Source organism: Lonchura striata, chromosome 11, assembly GCF_050655825.1.
Source record: "Lonchura striata isolate lonStrDom1 chromosome 11, ASM5065582v1, whole genome shotgun sequence".
Taxonomy (NCBI): domain Eukaryota; kingdom Metazoa; phylum Chordata; class Aves; order Passeriformes; family Estrildidae; genus Lonchura; species Lonchura striata.
The window spans coordinates 12,197,102-12,213,271 of NC_140713.1; the positions used below are offsets into that span (position 1 = coordinate 12,197,102).

Below are 16,170 nucleotides of genomic sequence, written 5' to 3' on the forward strand. Positions count from 1 at the left end.
ACCAGGACTATCTACATGCTTAGGTCTTTACAAACTCAAGACTTGTACATGCTCAAGAAAACTCTAATGGGATAATAAAGCACTTCTGAACCAAATGGTGTCCTTAAAAGGAAATTGCTTTTGCATTGTGGAGTTGCTCACACCTTCTCATTTGGAATGCACCACATACAGACGTCTCTTGTTAACTGCCTCCTGCCAGGGGACTCCTGTGACACTGACACATTTACACATTGATCTGAGGAAAAAGAAAAATTTCATGTCATTTCAATAAACCAATACAATTCAGTTCATGAAATGAACTAACATGAAATGAAATCTATTGTGCTTCTGGTTTTATGGGTGAAGTTTTTTTAATGAGAAACACAGAGTAAAATTTGTTTCCATTGATCAAAATTACTTCTGAAAAATGTCCTCTTGATCATCCATGTTCACTTTCTGTTGCATTTTTGATGTTCTTGAAACATTTATTTCAAAATTAGAGAGATGTCTTTAGTGAGCTGGTCTTTTTAAAATGTAGTTATGACAAGGTATGTGAATAAATATGTGAATAAAGCAATGTGAATAAATATGGCCACTTTATTTTCCCAAACAGGTCAATTTGTTTGATATAAGCCTACACCTGTTTACTCTGGTAAATTTAAGACTAATTTTTTTCAGCTTTTTAGCTTTTTAGCTTGATGTTTCCAAAATGTTTAAAATGAGAGGCCCAAAGATGACGATCACTATATTTGCATGGAAAATTTAATATGAAACAAATAAAAGCTGGATGTTTCATTATTGTGAAGATCTTGGAAGACTGATCATGCAAAGGACAATCTCTGCAAAAGAGCCCTCAATTGATAAGCAGTCTCTGGAATGATAAGAACCATCCCTTTGCATTATGGAGAGATGAGCATTTGATCAGCATGTTTCCAAGGTCATGCTGGCCCTTTAGATTTCCATAACAGGGTGTAGTTCTTTCTTGGGTTTTCTGGTCTTTGAATACATAATTTAGTTAAGGTGTCTATAATTTATGTGACACTTTTTTAGCTTTATAGTTACTGCTCATTAACTGTTTACTAATATAGAAGTACTGTTTCTTTTCTTAAGTTGAACAATGTCAAAACAGGGCCTTTTTAAAGCTTAAATGTAGCTTAAATATAGCATTCTTGTTTCATGTAGCATCTTTATGGGAGAAATTAAGAACTTTAGTATTTATGTTATATATGCAGATATATTTAAAATTTAGGATGAGTTCAGTGGAACTGTCCAGAAGATGCACTTGGCTTTACTTATCATATCACATAAACACAGGACTTAGATTTATGTCTCTTCTGAGGAAAGGATAGTGCATACACAGTTCTGACTTCTACAACATCAAGGATTCTTGTGTTGTCAGTAAAATTATATGCAGTGGTTAAGAGTGGTCATGAACAGATCAGCATTCAGGCAGTTTCTTTCCATTCTGCATTATGGCAGATTACTTACTACACTGATAAGTACATGTCACTCAACCTGTGACACCTTATTATCACATAACTGATACCAGGGTTTAATTGTAAATCCTTGGGAAAAAGAGAGGAAAACCTCCATAATTAAAGGCAGGCAAGTACACATCAGATATTTAGATGAAGTAGATAAAGGTACTCAAATCATTAGCTGGTGATTTGCTGATAATTATGTCTGCATTTCAGATTTGCAACTCTGTTTGCCAGAATATATTTAAATTAGATGCTTTTGCATTCAAAGTAACTATCTAAATTAAAAATATGTTGCCAACATTTTAGTGGTTGCATTAGGATTTTTATGAACCTGAATTTTAATAGTGCTATATCAGCATAGCTGGTAAAATACCTGAGAATCATGAACAGGATTATTGTTCCCTATGGTTGGCTCAAAATATTAAGTATTCAGCCTATGTCTTGCTTGTGTATTGCACAGCACTATCTCACATCAGAACAAAATGTGATTTGTTTGTAACCCAAGTGAGGGATGGGGATACCTCCTATAAATGCTTAGAAAAGGACTAAACTGAAGTCTGACAGCACCAGTGGGAGCAATTCAGTAGATTTGATTTTGGATCCAGGACCCAAGTACATCCAGGTGGTCAAAGGGAATCCAAGTCTGTGTCTACAGCCAGGCTAACTGAGGAATTCCAGCACAACAGGAGCCAGAAGTGTTTGCCTCATGCAGAAGTGCAGGTTCCATAGCAAACATCCCTCTGATGGGATGTATCCACCATGTCTGGCAGAAAACTTGCTGCTCTTGCTGCTCAGCAAGGCTGGGAATGTTGACTGTGAGAATGAGAGGTTACTGTGGCTTAAAGCAGCTGGGTAGAGATAACAATAAAGCCTGACATTGACTGGGAACTGCAAATGGTTCTTTGTCTTGTTAAGCCTCTTTCTCCAATCTGTTTCTCTCCTTTTTACCAGATAAAGCAGAATATTTGATTTTATACCAGTTTTTTTCCCACATAAATATATGTGACACAGCAGATAAGTCATTAGTATGATAAAACAACCAGTGTGGTATGTCTTGCTAACTACTGTTAAAAATGTTAAATGTTAAAAAGAACTGATAACAATCATAACAGGGTGTCCCACAAAAGTTCACTGAGTCATGCCTTATCATTACTTGATTGGATTAAGCCTGAAATGGGATTCTCCATCCAGTTTCTACAAGACTTATAAATACCTAACACTAAGTCCCATCTTTCTTTTAAAAATGGTTTTCAATTTTTTTTTTTTTTTTTTTTTTACTGTAGTACACAACCAAAAGGCCTTATGCTTGCTATATTATGTTAGTATGAGCTGGTACACTGAAGTAATGAAGAGTGATTTTCATACATCCTGGCCTACCTACATTCTTATTTATCTAGCAAGACAACATTCATCCCCATATACTCGTATATGAATATGAGTTTTTGCTGTATCACTGTTTTACAGCTCGAGAGGAGAAATGCAAGCACATTAAGTATATCTCTGTAGAGAGAAGCATCACACAGCAGAGTCCTGGATTGACACCCCTAAGCCTGTGCCCAGGGCAGTAGGAAGCTCCAGGCAGGGTTTGCTGGCTTCAGTGGCTGCTGCTTCAGTCTCTCCTCTTAGATCCTTGTGGAATTCCATGCCAGTGCAAGGCAGCAGCAGCACAGCTCCCCACCTAGTTACATCCTTGCTATGTTCACAGTGACATCTAAGTCACACTTTTTTTTTTTTTTTTTTTTTTAGCAGAAAACAAGGCACAAAATTTGCATCCACATCATTTAAGTTGGTGCCTGGATCACTTGTTTCTCTCCTTAAAAATACCTGAAAGTTACAGCACATTCACCATGGTGTCCAAATATTCTTCAGAACCAACAGTGGACCTTGCAGATCTGTCTGCTGAATGCTTGTGGGCGATCAGTTTTCAATTCCATTTACATGATCATCCCCAAAAATATTTGTAAATCTTAGGGATTAAGTCTCCGACAGGTGGTTAAATTCTCCCTTTTATTATTTTACAGAAATAAGTGTAAAGAGAACAGGATAGGAATTAGCATTTGAACTACCTTGAAAGTTATAGAGACACCTTGAATACTTTCAGTTTGTACTAAGAAAGATGCTTCCCATTACAGAACTGACCTTGGTGTATCAGAATATACATGGTGGGGGTCATTTATACTGAGAAAGATTTTGGCCATCAGGATAAAAACAAAATAATAAAAAATACCCCTTCTAACAGATTAGGATACTCTGTTGGAGAGTCCTTGTACTGCAAGATCTGCGTGTGGTACCCTGAAAATTAAAATTATAGTCTGTTATTTATAAGAAGAATATGCTGCTAGTAAAAAGAGCACTCCTTTCTGTTTCTTCATATTAATTACTGAATGTTAACTACAATTCTCATTATCTGGCTTCCTTTTTTAAGATCTTGTGCATACTAATTTGTATTAAATTGTCTTTTTTACTAACTGGGTGTGGTGAAAAAGCAGTGGCTAACAAACATGGTCACTAAAGGTTGTTTTTTATTGTTTGAAGCTGTTAGTTACATAGTTAGTTACATCTCAGCTATTTAGGACAGTTGAATTAATGTTAATCCAATTAAATATTTTAACTGGTGACTTTACTTAAATAACATTTTTCTTCCAGCACAGCTGCCCCTGAGTTTACAAAATAATTTTACTACATGATGAACTTTGCTAGTACAGAGTGGCTAGAACAGCTAGTTTCGGAAAATTCAATATTTATTTTAAGAAATTTATTTTTTTATTAGTATTTTATTTTTCCTCTTTATACTTCCCTAATTTAATGTGTGATTTATAACAGCTAATATCTGTCCTTGCTGCTACATCGTAACAAGACAATAGAATAGCTGATTAAAAATAAAATAACTGAAATAACTTTAACACTTGTAAACACATGAAAATAAAATATTTATTTTGCTTATTATTCAGGTATTATATTGCTGACATTTATTACAAAAAAGATATTTTGCAGAGATATAAAAAATTGTGAGACTGACCCTTTAAAAATGTACTTTCCTGAGAAGCAGAAAAAGTAGACAAGGAATAAGTAAAAAGTTAATATTTAGTAAGCAAACAAGATTTTGAGTTTTAACTGGCTCCTAGATGTTTTTGGAAAGTGGAGGTAATTGCTATTCATGCCCTTGTGGATGTGATCTCAGCTGTCCCTACAGCAGATCTCACACCCTGACTCATGGGGACCGTGCCCACCGAGGGCAGGACAGCCTGGAGGGGGCTCTGAGGATGGCAGTGGCTCTTCCAGCAGGACAGAGCAGTTTGCTGCTCGTGCCCTTCAAAAACCACTAATGCTGACCAAAATACAGAGAACTCCTGGTTCATTGTAACACAGGAAAGGGGCAAAAGCCAAACCTTGCTTTTTTCACAAGCTTTAAGTTTTATTTTACAAGTTATTGTTGTTGGAGTAAGGAAAAAAATTAAACTTGAAATTTAGTTGTACTTCTTGGAAGAGAATTTTTAATAGGAACTTCTCCATAGGACATGTTTAGTGTGAGTTCCTAGGCTTATTTCTTTCTGCAAACATGGATTTTCTTGCCTGGTAAAAGGTATTTTTTCACCTTTGTGTCATTGTAGGTTATTTAAATAAATTACCTAATTTACATATACAAAAATATTAAATTAAAAATCTCTTATAGTGACAAGTGCAGGTGAGTTACAGTGACCTTTAAAAGTAGCATATTTTTGAAACATACGTGAAATTTTTGTAACTCAAGTCCATGTGAAAGAGAAGATATGTTCTGCAGGTTGGTTCAGGTAGAGAACTCAAGGAATTAATCTATTTTTACACAATTTGAAAAGAAGAGCAACAAACCAACCTTTGTTTGGACCTGATCTTAGAGATTTTTCTAGCCTTAGCAATTCTGTCATTCTATGATTTTCTAAAGTAAAACGAGGTAATTAGAACAATCAATAGAAAAATGCCACAGCTCATCCCCATTTATTAAAGAAGCTATTAAAGTCAAAGTTTTAAATGTACTGGACTGTCTTTTAAAAACAATATTTTGAATTCTGGTTCAGTGAATCATTTGAGCCCATGCTTTATTTTAAGTAAATTCTTAAACTTAAGTAAATTCCCCTAAAGTGTTGCTGAATGGGAATGACCCATAGTATAGTACTATGTATATATAATAGTATACTATTATTGTTTGTTTGTTTTTCCTAATCAGAACCTCATTGTTCTGTTAATTGATGTTACTTTCTGAATGTAATACTTTTCCATTTTCATGAAAAATTAGCATGAGAAGCATCAGCAGGAACCATATTGTTTCTGCATTTCTCAATCAACTTCGGAGCTATTTGCTGAAAAATATTTTAAAGAAAATGGGAATTTTTCTAACAAATACTTCTTGTGGTTCTTCAATTCTTCAGAGGACAGCTTTTGCTGTGTTACTTGACTTAAAGGTTTAGCACATCTCTAGCAATAAACAAGCATGTTGAACATGTTGTTTGATGAGCTTCAAAGATTTAAGCACTCAGCTTTAATTACTGATGGTTTTAGCAACAGCACAATAACGATGGGCTCCTGCTTCACTAAATCAAAGAAATGTGACTGAGGGACTTCTGATCCAATTGTTCTCATTTAGTTCAGCTCTCACAAACGTGGCTGTAAAACATCATTGTGGCTTGAGTTGACATGAAACGCAATTGACATCAATCAAATAAATAAAAAAATTGTGAGAATCAATACATGACACAAACCTGGTAGTTCCAGCTGCTTAATCAACTGCACATATTTGTGTTTCATTTCCCTCCTGCCACCTTTTCTCTCCAAATTCTACTTTATTTTTTTTTAGACACTTGTCATCTGCAACCCAGTAAAGCTTAGCAGCTGCTGAGATGAAAGGATCAATATTTCCCAATCAGGTTGATCTGAAACATAGTATTACTATATAGCATTTAAGTGCTATTGTTATTGAGTAAAGCTCTGTACCTTTTAGTTGTTCAGTGATAATAACAATCTTTTGTCTGCTTTTGTCTGCCTGCTGATACAATTGTGCACACTATATTGAATAGTTATGATTGTGTGGCTTGTCAGCATTCCAAGGTTTTGCCAGAGACCTGGCCATATGAACTCATTCAGAGAAGCAAGGCAGGTTTAATGGGCAAGTTGGATGAAGCATGAAGCCAGCTGGTGTCAGCTGCCTCTTAACAATTGTAATATGTATCAATCACTCAGCATGGATTTTTTTATTGGTATATTTTTGATCTTTGAGTTCTTATACCAATAAAGCATAATTACTGGGATTTAAAGGGGCAGCATTATTTAGAAGGAAGAGATGAAATATTAATTGAATGGATAATCTTCAGCATTGCCACCTCTATTGATAGGAAGATAATTCAAAGGAAACTGATAGAACTAAAAAGAGCTTCTTCTTATTGGATTCTGCAGAGAGAGAATCCAGTGCATGGTTTCTACAAGGACTGTGGAGTTCTAAAGGATATACTTTAATTTTTTTTAAAGCCAGGTAACTTCAGGTTAGAAAACTAGTTTAAAATACCCAACAGATTATCTTGGAATTACTAGATCACCATATCTCTAAGAATACTAGTTAATATAATGCTAGGAATTTATTTTTCTGTACTATAAATCTGATATCAATATTGTACGTCTGATATGGATAGCTTAACAAAACTTTTATGTTTAATGTGAGATTGTACAAAAAGTGAAGCAACATCCCAATGAAGCTGAACTGATTATTGTTTCACCATTACTTGTGTTGACTATGTTGTAGTCTATCAAAACAAATGTCATCCATGTCAAAACAAAAAAATCCTTCCAGAAATCTTGTCAGCCACAAACTACCCCATGTACTGTAAAAGGTGTAATTTAGTCCAGGCAAGATGTTCAGAATTTTTGCATTTTTGTGTTGAAGGCAAAGAGAAGGAGGAGACAAAAATGTTGTAGCCAATTAGGTAAAATGGTACAATTGGTGCATTCTAAGCTTGATGGGCTCATTAAGCATTAAAACTCCTTGACATTTCCCTGTTGTACTGATAAATAGGAATTAACTGTTTGCATTTTATGTTTTACTAAATTGTATGTCTTGGCTTCTTTATTTGTTATATTTTACATGTTTAATTTTGCATCTATTTCATTTAAAAATTCAGCACTAAAGATTCTTTGCTGTTCTTCTAATTATCTTATTTTTAAAAAACTCCTAGTTTTGTATCAATTATATTGTTTGGTTCTAAAGTGTAATAGTTAATGCACATTGTTAAATTGCCAAAAGGAGATAGACTAATTTAGCATGTCATGGCTTCTTGGTGAAAATGCCATCATTAGTGATCCATGAGTTGCAAAGAAAAATAGAAAAGGAAGAAGGCCAACAGTCTCCTAAAGACTCCAAATGATTTTTAGAAGTCCATTGTTATTAAAAGAGATTTTTATTTTTATTTTTATTTTTATTTTTATTTTTATTTTTATTTTTATTTTTATTTTTATTTTTATTTTTATTTTTATTTTTATTTTTATTTTTATTTATTTTATTTTATTTTTATTTTTTATTTTATTTTTTATTTATCTCTCTTGTTCACATTTTTTATAGATAAGTTCTGCTACTGAGAGTCATTCATTGCACACCAATGGGATGAGATGTTTTTACTCTGGGACCAATGGCATTGGTCTGGATGATGCTCTTTATAAAAGAATGATGTATTTGAAATAAATCAGAGTTTTACTCTCAGGCTTTCTGAACTGGAGTTCTTTCATACTGTCCTGCCTCAATGGCATCAATAATCAAATATTTATGTTACTGGCTATAAATTAATTTGTTCTGACTATAAAAAAAAATTTACCTTTTGCCACCTTTTTTGACATGTTACAATATTCAGCTAGATAAATGTGTGGTGCTGCAATAACAAATTTTTTTTCTCATCTAGCACAAAAAGTAACTTTAAAAATCTCTGTTAATTATAATAATACCCCTTTTTACAGTTCTGGTAGTCTAATGGGACTTATAGTCATGATTAGCATGATTAGCTTTCATGCTGGGTAGACCAGAGTAGCCAGTGAAGTGCTGCAAAACTGCAGATGTTCTGTTCTCACACTTTATTTGTTGTTCCCATGCTGAGGGCCTTAGGCTGACTTCATATTCCCTGTGTTCTACCACATATGATGTAACCAGCTCACACAATTGCTCTCATTCAGGTATATGGAGCTTCCAGAGATCATTCAGTTCCAGTACCTATGTGAGACACCTACAGAGCTTCCATGAGCACTGTCAGAGTTACTCCTCGTGCACTTTCCAAACCCTCGATACTCCTGCAGCAACATGAGCTCCTATAAATGACAACAAGGCCCACAGCCATGTACTGTGTCATTATGAAATGACAGGGTTGTGGGCTGACATGAACTATTCTTTATGAAAATGGGGACAGGTGGCTGAATAAAAGCCTTGCAGAATGTTTTTATTCACTGCTTTAGAGGCTTCAGTAAGTATTAAATTACAAGGAAAATTTAAAAACCCTGACAAACCACTTGCTGCATTATTTATTTTGGAGGCGTGTATTTTTTTTTATCCTTTAAAAATCTACTGGTCTATCATAATGTTTATTACTACAGCTTTGTCTGTGGTAATTTATCACTATGTTCTTTGCATTGTCATAGGCATATTTGGCACCACTAATGTAATGTTTAAACATCAGATGGTAGAGTTTGGTATGACCCCAGTACCACATGGTTTGTACTAAGTGCATGAATTTCTGTATGGAATGAATTTCTGTATTGTCCCTCCTCTCCTCTCCCTCTCCCTCTCCCTCTCCCTCTCCCTCTCCCTCTCCCTCTCCCTCTCCCTCTCCCTCTCCCTCTCCCTCTCCCTCTCCCTCTCCCTCCTCTCCCTCTCCCTCTCCCCTTTACATACCACTTAAAAATATTATTTCAATCACTTAAGCACATGTATATCGTTATGTAGTTTCTATATTTTTCTTGGAAAAATTTTCACCATATGCATGTTGAGGAAGGAGGTTTAAATTATTTACCCACCATGGTGTGTATTTAATCATACAGTATATTTCCCTCTTTGTAAAGAGGCTGAAAACAGGATCAATCCAGCTCATGGAATGGAATCTATTCTCATAATACTAAATTTTGATTCTCCTTCCTCACCATCTCAAACTTCAGGTTAATGGACACTCATATTTAGCCAAAAATTCTCTCTAGTAAACATAGAATTGTGAAAAGAAAGTATTTGAAGGTGTTTTCTCTGCTTTCATATTTTAAATGATTTTTCCTTAGTGCTGTGTTCCCCTTTTTTTACAGTGACTGTATTCATCTGTCATTCTGCTTAAGCAGTCACTCTTTAGGTCTTGATTAGCCTTGCTTTGGGCAATGCCTTCTCTTTTAAATAATATGATGAAAGCAGATCCAGTGAGGCTTACACAATGAGACCTTTAAGGTGCTGTTCAATCCTATCTGGTCTTGCTGAGACAAAGATTGGTCTCTCTTTCCACAGGATTCATGATCACAAACACAGCTGTTATTATGCTTACGAAAAGTATCCTATGATGCAAATGCTTAACAGCTATATCAATGCAAGAGACTGGCATTGCTCTTTCTGCTGCTGCTTGATTTACTATTAAGAGAAATGTTTGCTGGTTCCAGGGAATAAAAACATTTCAATTGAGAGGGTCACTGCAGTCATTCTGGACAAACATTGTATTGCCTGTCACCACACTCTTGATTAATTTTAACAGAAAAAAAGCAAAAATAAATTAAAATTTTAACTGTGTTTCACTGAAATTGATTATACTCAATATCCATGTGGGCAGGTTGGTTCATGTCCCTCAGTGGAATCTTTGTGGATAAATTCTGTGGCAGTTCTGGGATCTTCAGGCTAGGTTTGTAACTAATAGTGATGGAAACAGGGTAAAGCCCCACAGGTTTGTCACCAAGTTGTGTCAAAGCCAACAGCAGCTGTGTGCCTCTCTGAAGCCATTGATAAAACCTCTAAATGCCTCTTAAATATGTGTGACACATTGTGAATAGTTCTGGTGTTCTCTTATGTGACTGAATAAACAATGTAAATGGGTGAACAGGCCTGACTAACTTTTGCCACAAGCTGGGATGAAGAGTCCCGGTTTGTTTTAGTATCTTCTTTGGGTTTGGAACTGGGGTTGTAAAATCCTCAACTGCTTCACGTCAAATCCCTCCTGGGAAGTGTCTGTGTGACCAGCAGGGACTCCTCACTAGCTGGGCCTCCCTTGCAGGAGGAGTGTGAGTGTTGCCTGTTTGTGCAAAGACACCAAGTCCTTTCCAGAGGTGTTTCCTCTCTTCCTTTGCCTCTTTGTGCAACTATACTGTCCCATTCAGAGTCTAGCTCTTGTGCAATCAGTTTCTGAACAGAAAATGCTCATAATGCCTTAATACATTTTTTTGCACTTCTAAACCTTGAAATGAAAAAAATATTGCTCTTCAGAAGTGTATCTAACTCACTTTAGGCTTGTGCTTAAAATGTATTTATTGGAACAGACTCTGAAGGGGTGGCTGAAACTAGCACATTCTTGTAAGTGATCAGTCAATTTTAATGCTTTGATACCTGAATTTATGGAGTTAAGCCAAGGGATTTGTTTTTTTTTTTGCTTATTTTGTTTAGGGAAAGTTTCACATATCTACATAAACATAATCACTGAGGATTTTTAGGTTTCTCAATGGGGTTATTGGCACCAGAAAAAGAAATTTGAAGCCAGAAAAAAAAAAAAAGGGATTAGTACAAGTAGGAAGAAAATATTAAATAATTTTTTAATAGAAATTCTGAATAAAGTGAATTCATAAAATGAAAGAAACGGTATAAATTTTCCTCTGGCACTTTCTGGAAAATATTTTTAACTATAAAAAAGCAGAAACAATAAGTTGCACCAAGGTTTTTGTGGGAAACAATAAGATTTTCTGATAGGAAAGTTTCCAAACAGAAATGCAAAGCTAGGCTAAATAGAAATACCAGGGCTTTGGTTTAGGTGAAGTTTATAATCCTGCACAGCCATTTCTTTTGTCTTTGCTTTGAGATGCTTGGGCAATATAAATATTGCAGAAATAAAACTTTAATCGCAACAGCATAAGACTCCACCGATGGCGCCTGCCATCAGTTCCTTACCTGTGTTATCTCTACAGTGGCCTTGGCTTTTAAATAGTTCTTTCATTGGAGAGGAAGGAAAGGTCAGCGATCTCTTATTGTTCAACACCACCGAGGGGTTTCCGGAGATTGGCAGCCAGCAGAACCTTGCAGGAAAGTGCTGGATAGTGCTGCCAGCACAGGCTTGCATAGATCAGCATTTCATTACAGAAATAGCAAATGACTGATGTGTTTTCTGGGTCAAGGTGGAACAAGTTAAATAAGGATACTGACAACTTGAGTAGGGGAAGGTGGGTATTTTGTGCAGTATTCCACCAGCTGTGGATGGACAGTGTAATCCTCTTTTCTTTCATTATATAACAATACTTAAGTATTTCTTCCCTGAAACCTATTATGTGTTTGGATATACCAGAGGATCTACAAGTACCTCTCTTAAAGAATTTTAGATTCTTTATTTAGTCATGATTTAGGTTTAGTCATGATTTAGAGAGAGAAAAATAAAAAAAGCAGTTTTGTAAAAGCTTTAAAGCATTTGCTTTTTTCCTGAAATGTTCTTCATAATCACAGCATCTCATCTGAGCTGGTAGAACTGAGGGTTTCAAGGATGCAATTTGGGAAACTGAAGTTATCAAGTGGAAGAATGGCTTCTAAAGCAACAGGATGGTGTCTCCAGATCTTTCAGTTTAGAAGGCTCAAAAATAAAGAAAAGCATTGGAGGACCATTGAAAGACTTCTTTAAGACAGCTAATTAGTTCCTATCCTCTAATTATTGTTTGGTTTTAACTATCTCTTAGTTGTTTCACTTTCCTGAAAGTAAGAATAATGAAGAGGTTCTGCCATTAAAAAAATCATAAGAACAATCTTTGCTGATAATTTATCAGTTCTGTGAAATGCCAAACAATGTTTAAAGTGGATTTTGGCAAAATTTAATGAATATTATTCCCTTTACAAAAGTATTACAAATAATTGCCTTTCTTCTTGATCCTTTCGCTCCTCCTCTGTAGAAAGAAGCAGATGAGCTTAAAGTAGCATTTGTTTCATTAGGATAGCTGTTTGGAGATGTACACTTAGAATTTGCACAATTCAGAGAGAAGGCTGTGCGAATGTGACATGGACACAAGTGACAGGAGCTGATCCTTTGCATTCAGAATTCTTCTCTCATGATCAGAGCAGGTGGCTTGGCAGACAGATCTCCACCTGGTTAAACCATGGGACATCAAAATAGCCCGTTACCTACTGACATGCAGGAACCAAAACAGGAAATTGAGATAAAGTATGAAAACCTTCAGACAGCTCTTCTGCTAAGGTGGACCAAGGAAAATATTATAAATTTTTTATTTGGGTTAATATTGAAAGTTTATTAATTTTTTAAAATGCTAGTTATTTTTGTATTTAATTTCTTACATTGGCAATCAGTTTTTGATTATTAAAAAACCAAACTGTGGGCAGAAAATTTAGAATATATTTGTGTATTTGTAATTGGAGAGACAGGAGAGCTGCAGGTTTTAATTCTGAGGTCAGAATCCTCATCAGTTAAAATCTGGTGGGGTTATGTTACACAAACTTGGGTCCTCTTGCATAAATGAAAATAAAACTTCTTTTTTTAAGTTGAATGTATTTCAAGTTTTAGAAAATCCCATTTTATACTTAGTCTTTACAAAAAAATCAGAGTTTTGTCCACAAGACAACTTAGACTTGTCACCATGCTGCCAGATAACAAGCTTATATTGTTCAGGAAAATATATTACAATTTTATCTACTTGCACTGTTCAATAAAACATTAGTATCTCAGCATTTTTATTTAACAATAGGCAACCCTAGGCCAGTAATTATGCAACAATTATAATAATAAAAACTGTCCCCTGCTGCTCACCTAGAAACAAGAATATATTAAACCAGTACTAACCATCTAAAAGGAAAGCAACAAACTACACTCATTTTTAATGCCCCTGCAGTGCACCATGGGAAGCTAATAATTCACCCTCTAATTAGTATCCCTTCTGCTGCTGTTGGCACAAGGACAGACAAAGAGGTACCCGCTTCATTACAAACTTGCCTTGGTAATCTTTAAATGTCTTTCTTCCCTGCAGGTTGAATGCGTGGAACAGGGGCAAATAGAATGTGCAATTAAAAAAGGTTTGCTGGTATCACTAGTCTGACCATGCATCCTGAGTCTAATGAGTGTACTAAAAAGTGAAAAAAAAAGCCATTTGAATGCACTATTCTCTTTTTTGGCTACATTGTAATTCTTCCTTCTTTTCCTTCATTAGTGTCTACATTAGCAGAAAAAAAGGGAATATACCAATGGGGTAAAGATTTGATAACTTCACAGCATACGTGCAATGACAGTGTTGTTTAGACTTTGAGCAGTTGGTAAATGTTATAAATCTACTTTAAGAAAAAATGAATGATAGTAGGCCTTAATTAATGCTTGAGAAGGTTAATTGTTTCAAGGGGAGTATATAAATTTTAATACATTTCTCTTTAAGAAAACAGAATTATTTTGCCACAGGGTACTACAGGTTTGAAATATGCAAAGCATTTGTACATAATTTTTAGTACTGTGGTAGTGATGCTTTCCTTTAAATGTTCTGTTTACCCATGCACAGTATATTTGTTGACTAATTTAAGCTTATAGAAAATGTTGCATGACTGGGGATATTTTTAACTTGCCAATACACAGCTGATTCTAAGTATTGTAGAGAAATTTCAGTTTTCGCAATATCCTGCTGGTGCTGTCAGAAGCAAGGCCAGCAGTGTACTGGACAGCACTAGGACCTTGTGCTCTGGTTCAAATACAGCTTAAATCAGTTGTGTTATTTCCATTTCATTGCTGTGTAGTGATCTCTGTGAAGCCCATTAGTAGGCTCACAACAAAGCTAAGTGCAGTGTTACCTCTTCTGTTAATTTTGAAGATCACTTATTGAGTAATCAAAGGACTTGCCTCACCATCCCTATTTAAATCCAGTCCTGCTCTCTGTGAGATTCTGTTTGTGCAATCACTAGGAGTGTTGAATATCATGTCACTTTCTTATGTACAGTTAATAGAAAATTGTGGTCATTAATTTAAAGTGAATGACCACAATAACCAGCTTAAAATTTTACTTTCTATTTTGATATGTATCTTTCTATTTTGTATGTACTGCTCTCTGAATTAATAGGTAATTAAACTTTTTTTTTTAAATAAATGTGTAGTTGGAAGAAAGTTAGTGGAGCCTTATAATCCTTCCACTTGGATATTGCAACCTAAGAGGAGGTGAGTACTGGATTAGCAGTATGTAAAAGACTCATAGTAGTAAAAAAGTTCCTTAATTAACTTTTAGTTTTAATATTAATTAAAGGAGCAACAAAGGAAGTGAAGGAGTGTTGTCTGTAAAATGCAATAGGATCTTCATTTGTTGTTCCCTCTATCTAAAATAAAGATATTCCAGAGGTGCTTATAGGAGAGTAAAAGGACATATGGTACATGTGATAGGAAAAAAATTGTTTGTTTCCATTCATACAGTGCTTTGCTCTTGATCCCAATTTGTCCTAATTCAAATGTGTACAAATTAAGAAATGAGAAAAGATTCTTTCTCAGGCTGTGCGTACACTTGAAAAGGAAGTCTGTGACATTTTGGATTATACTAGGATTCATGCTGGGAAATAAAAGATCTGGAGGTTGTCCTGATGTAAAATCAAAGAAGAAAAATTTATGGAGAGCCTACAAGTTTTTGTCAGTATCTGTCTGGAGAATAAATGGAGGACTTAATCAAATAGTTACATAATTTTAGGCTTGGCACTGAATTCACTTAAAAATGTCAAAATTGGATTTGGCTGGCAGTCAATCATAAAAAATTATTTTCTAAAGAGTTATTCTCAATTTCTATTATTGGAGTATCTTGATAAGAAGATAATTGCATATAAATTAGAACATGTTGGTTTAATCCTGCATGAAGGCACACTTTACACAAAAAAGAATGGAAGCAAAACCAAAGTCCTAATGATAGTCTCTTCTAGAGACATATATTTGTAATAATGACTAAACCACAGGTCACTTGGTTAATTGATAGTGACATGGTGGATTTAATGGGTCTGGATGTAGCACTAGGACACTTCTATAACTGGCCATTAATCTCAACACTGCTTTCTGCCTCAGTCATTATTGCTTATTGATCTGACACACTTGAACATAACTTCTAACTATCTTATGAATGGCTTCTCATCCAGTTATGTGGTACATTGCATCAGGGTACATTGTTTTCCATAAAATGATATATTAAGTCTCTATTTTTTATGGCTGAGTAGAAACAGCAATGTCTGGACTAGCAAAACTCTGTGGCGGACAGACTCACAAATGTGTCCTTGACCATGTCCCAGCTCCCACAAGAAGGAAACCTTTATGGGCCAAAAGATTAAGGAATCCATATTCAAAAGTTATTTTTATTGCCATTCCTTTCAACAGCATCATGCCTGGCTTGCTCACCATAATGTATTCCCTGTGGAGTCTGTTCCTTGATTTCACTTTCCCAGAAAAGGTTTACACTCTGGAAGAGAAAAAAGAAATCTAGGCACAACTTCACGGTTTTCTATTTTGTAACTCCAGAGAGTAATTTTGTAAGTCCA

At 35.1% G+C, this 16,170-nt stretch overlaps 1 long non-coding RNA gene across 4 annotated transcripts in view; it reads left to right on the top strand.

The window, feature by feature from the left end:
• LOC110473527 (uncharacterized) overlaps positions 1-16,170 on the top strand; it is a 152,326-nt gene that overhangs the window by 21,150 nt on the left and 115,006 nt on the right. The gene's annotated exons all lie outside the window — the stretch shown is intronic.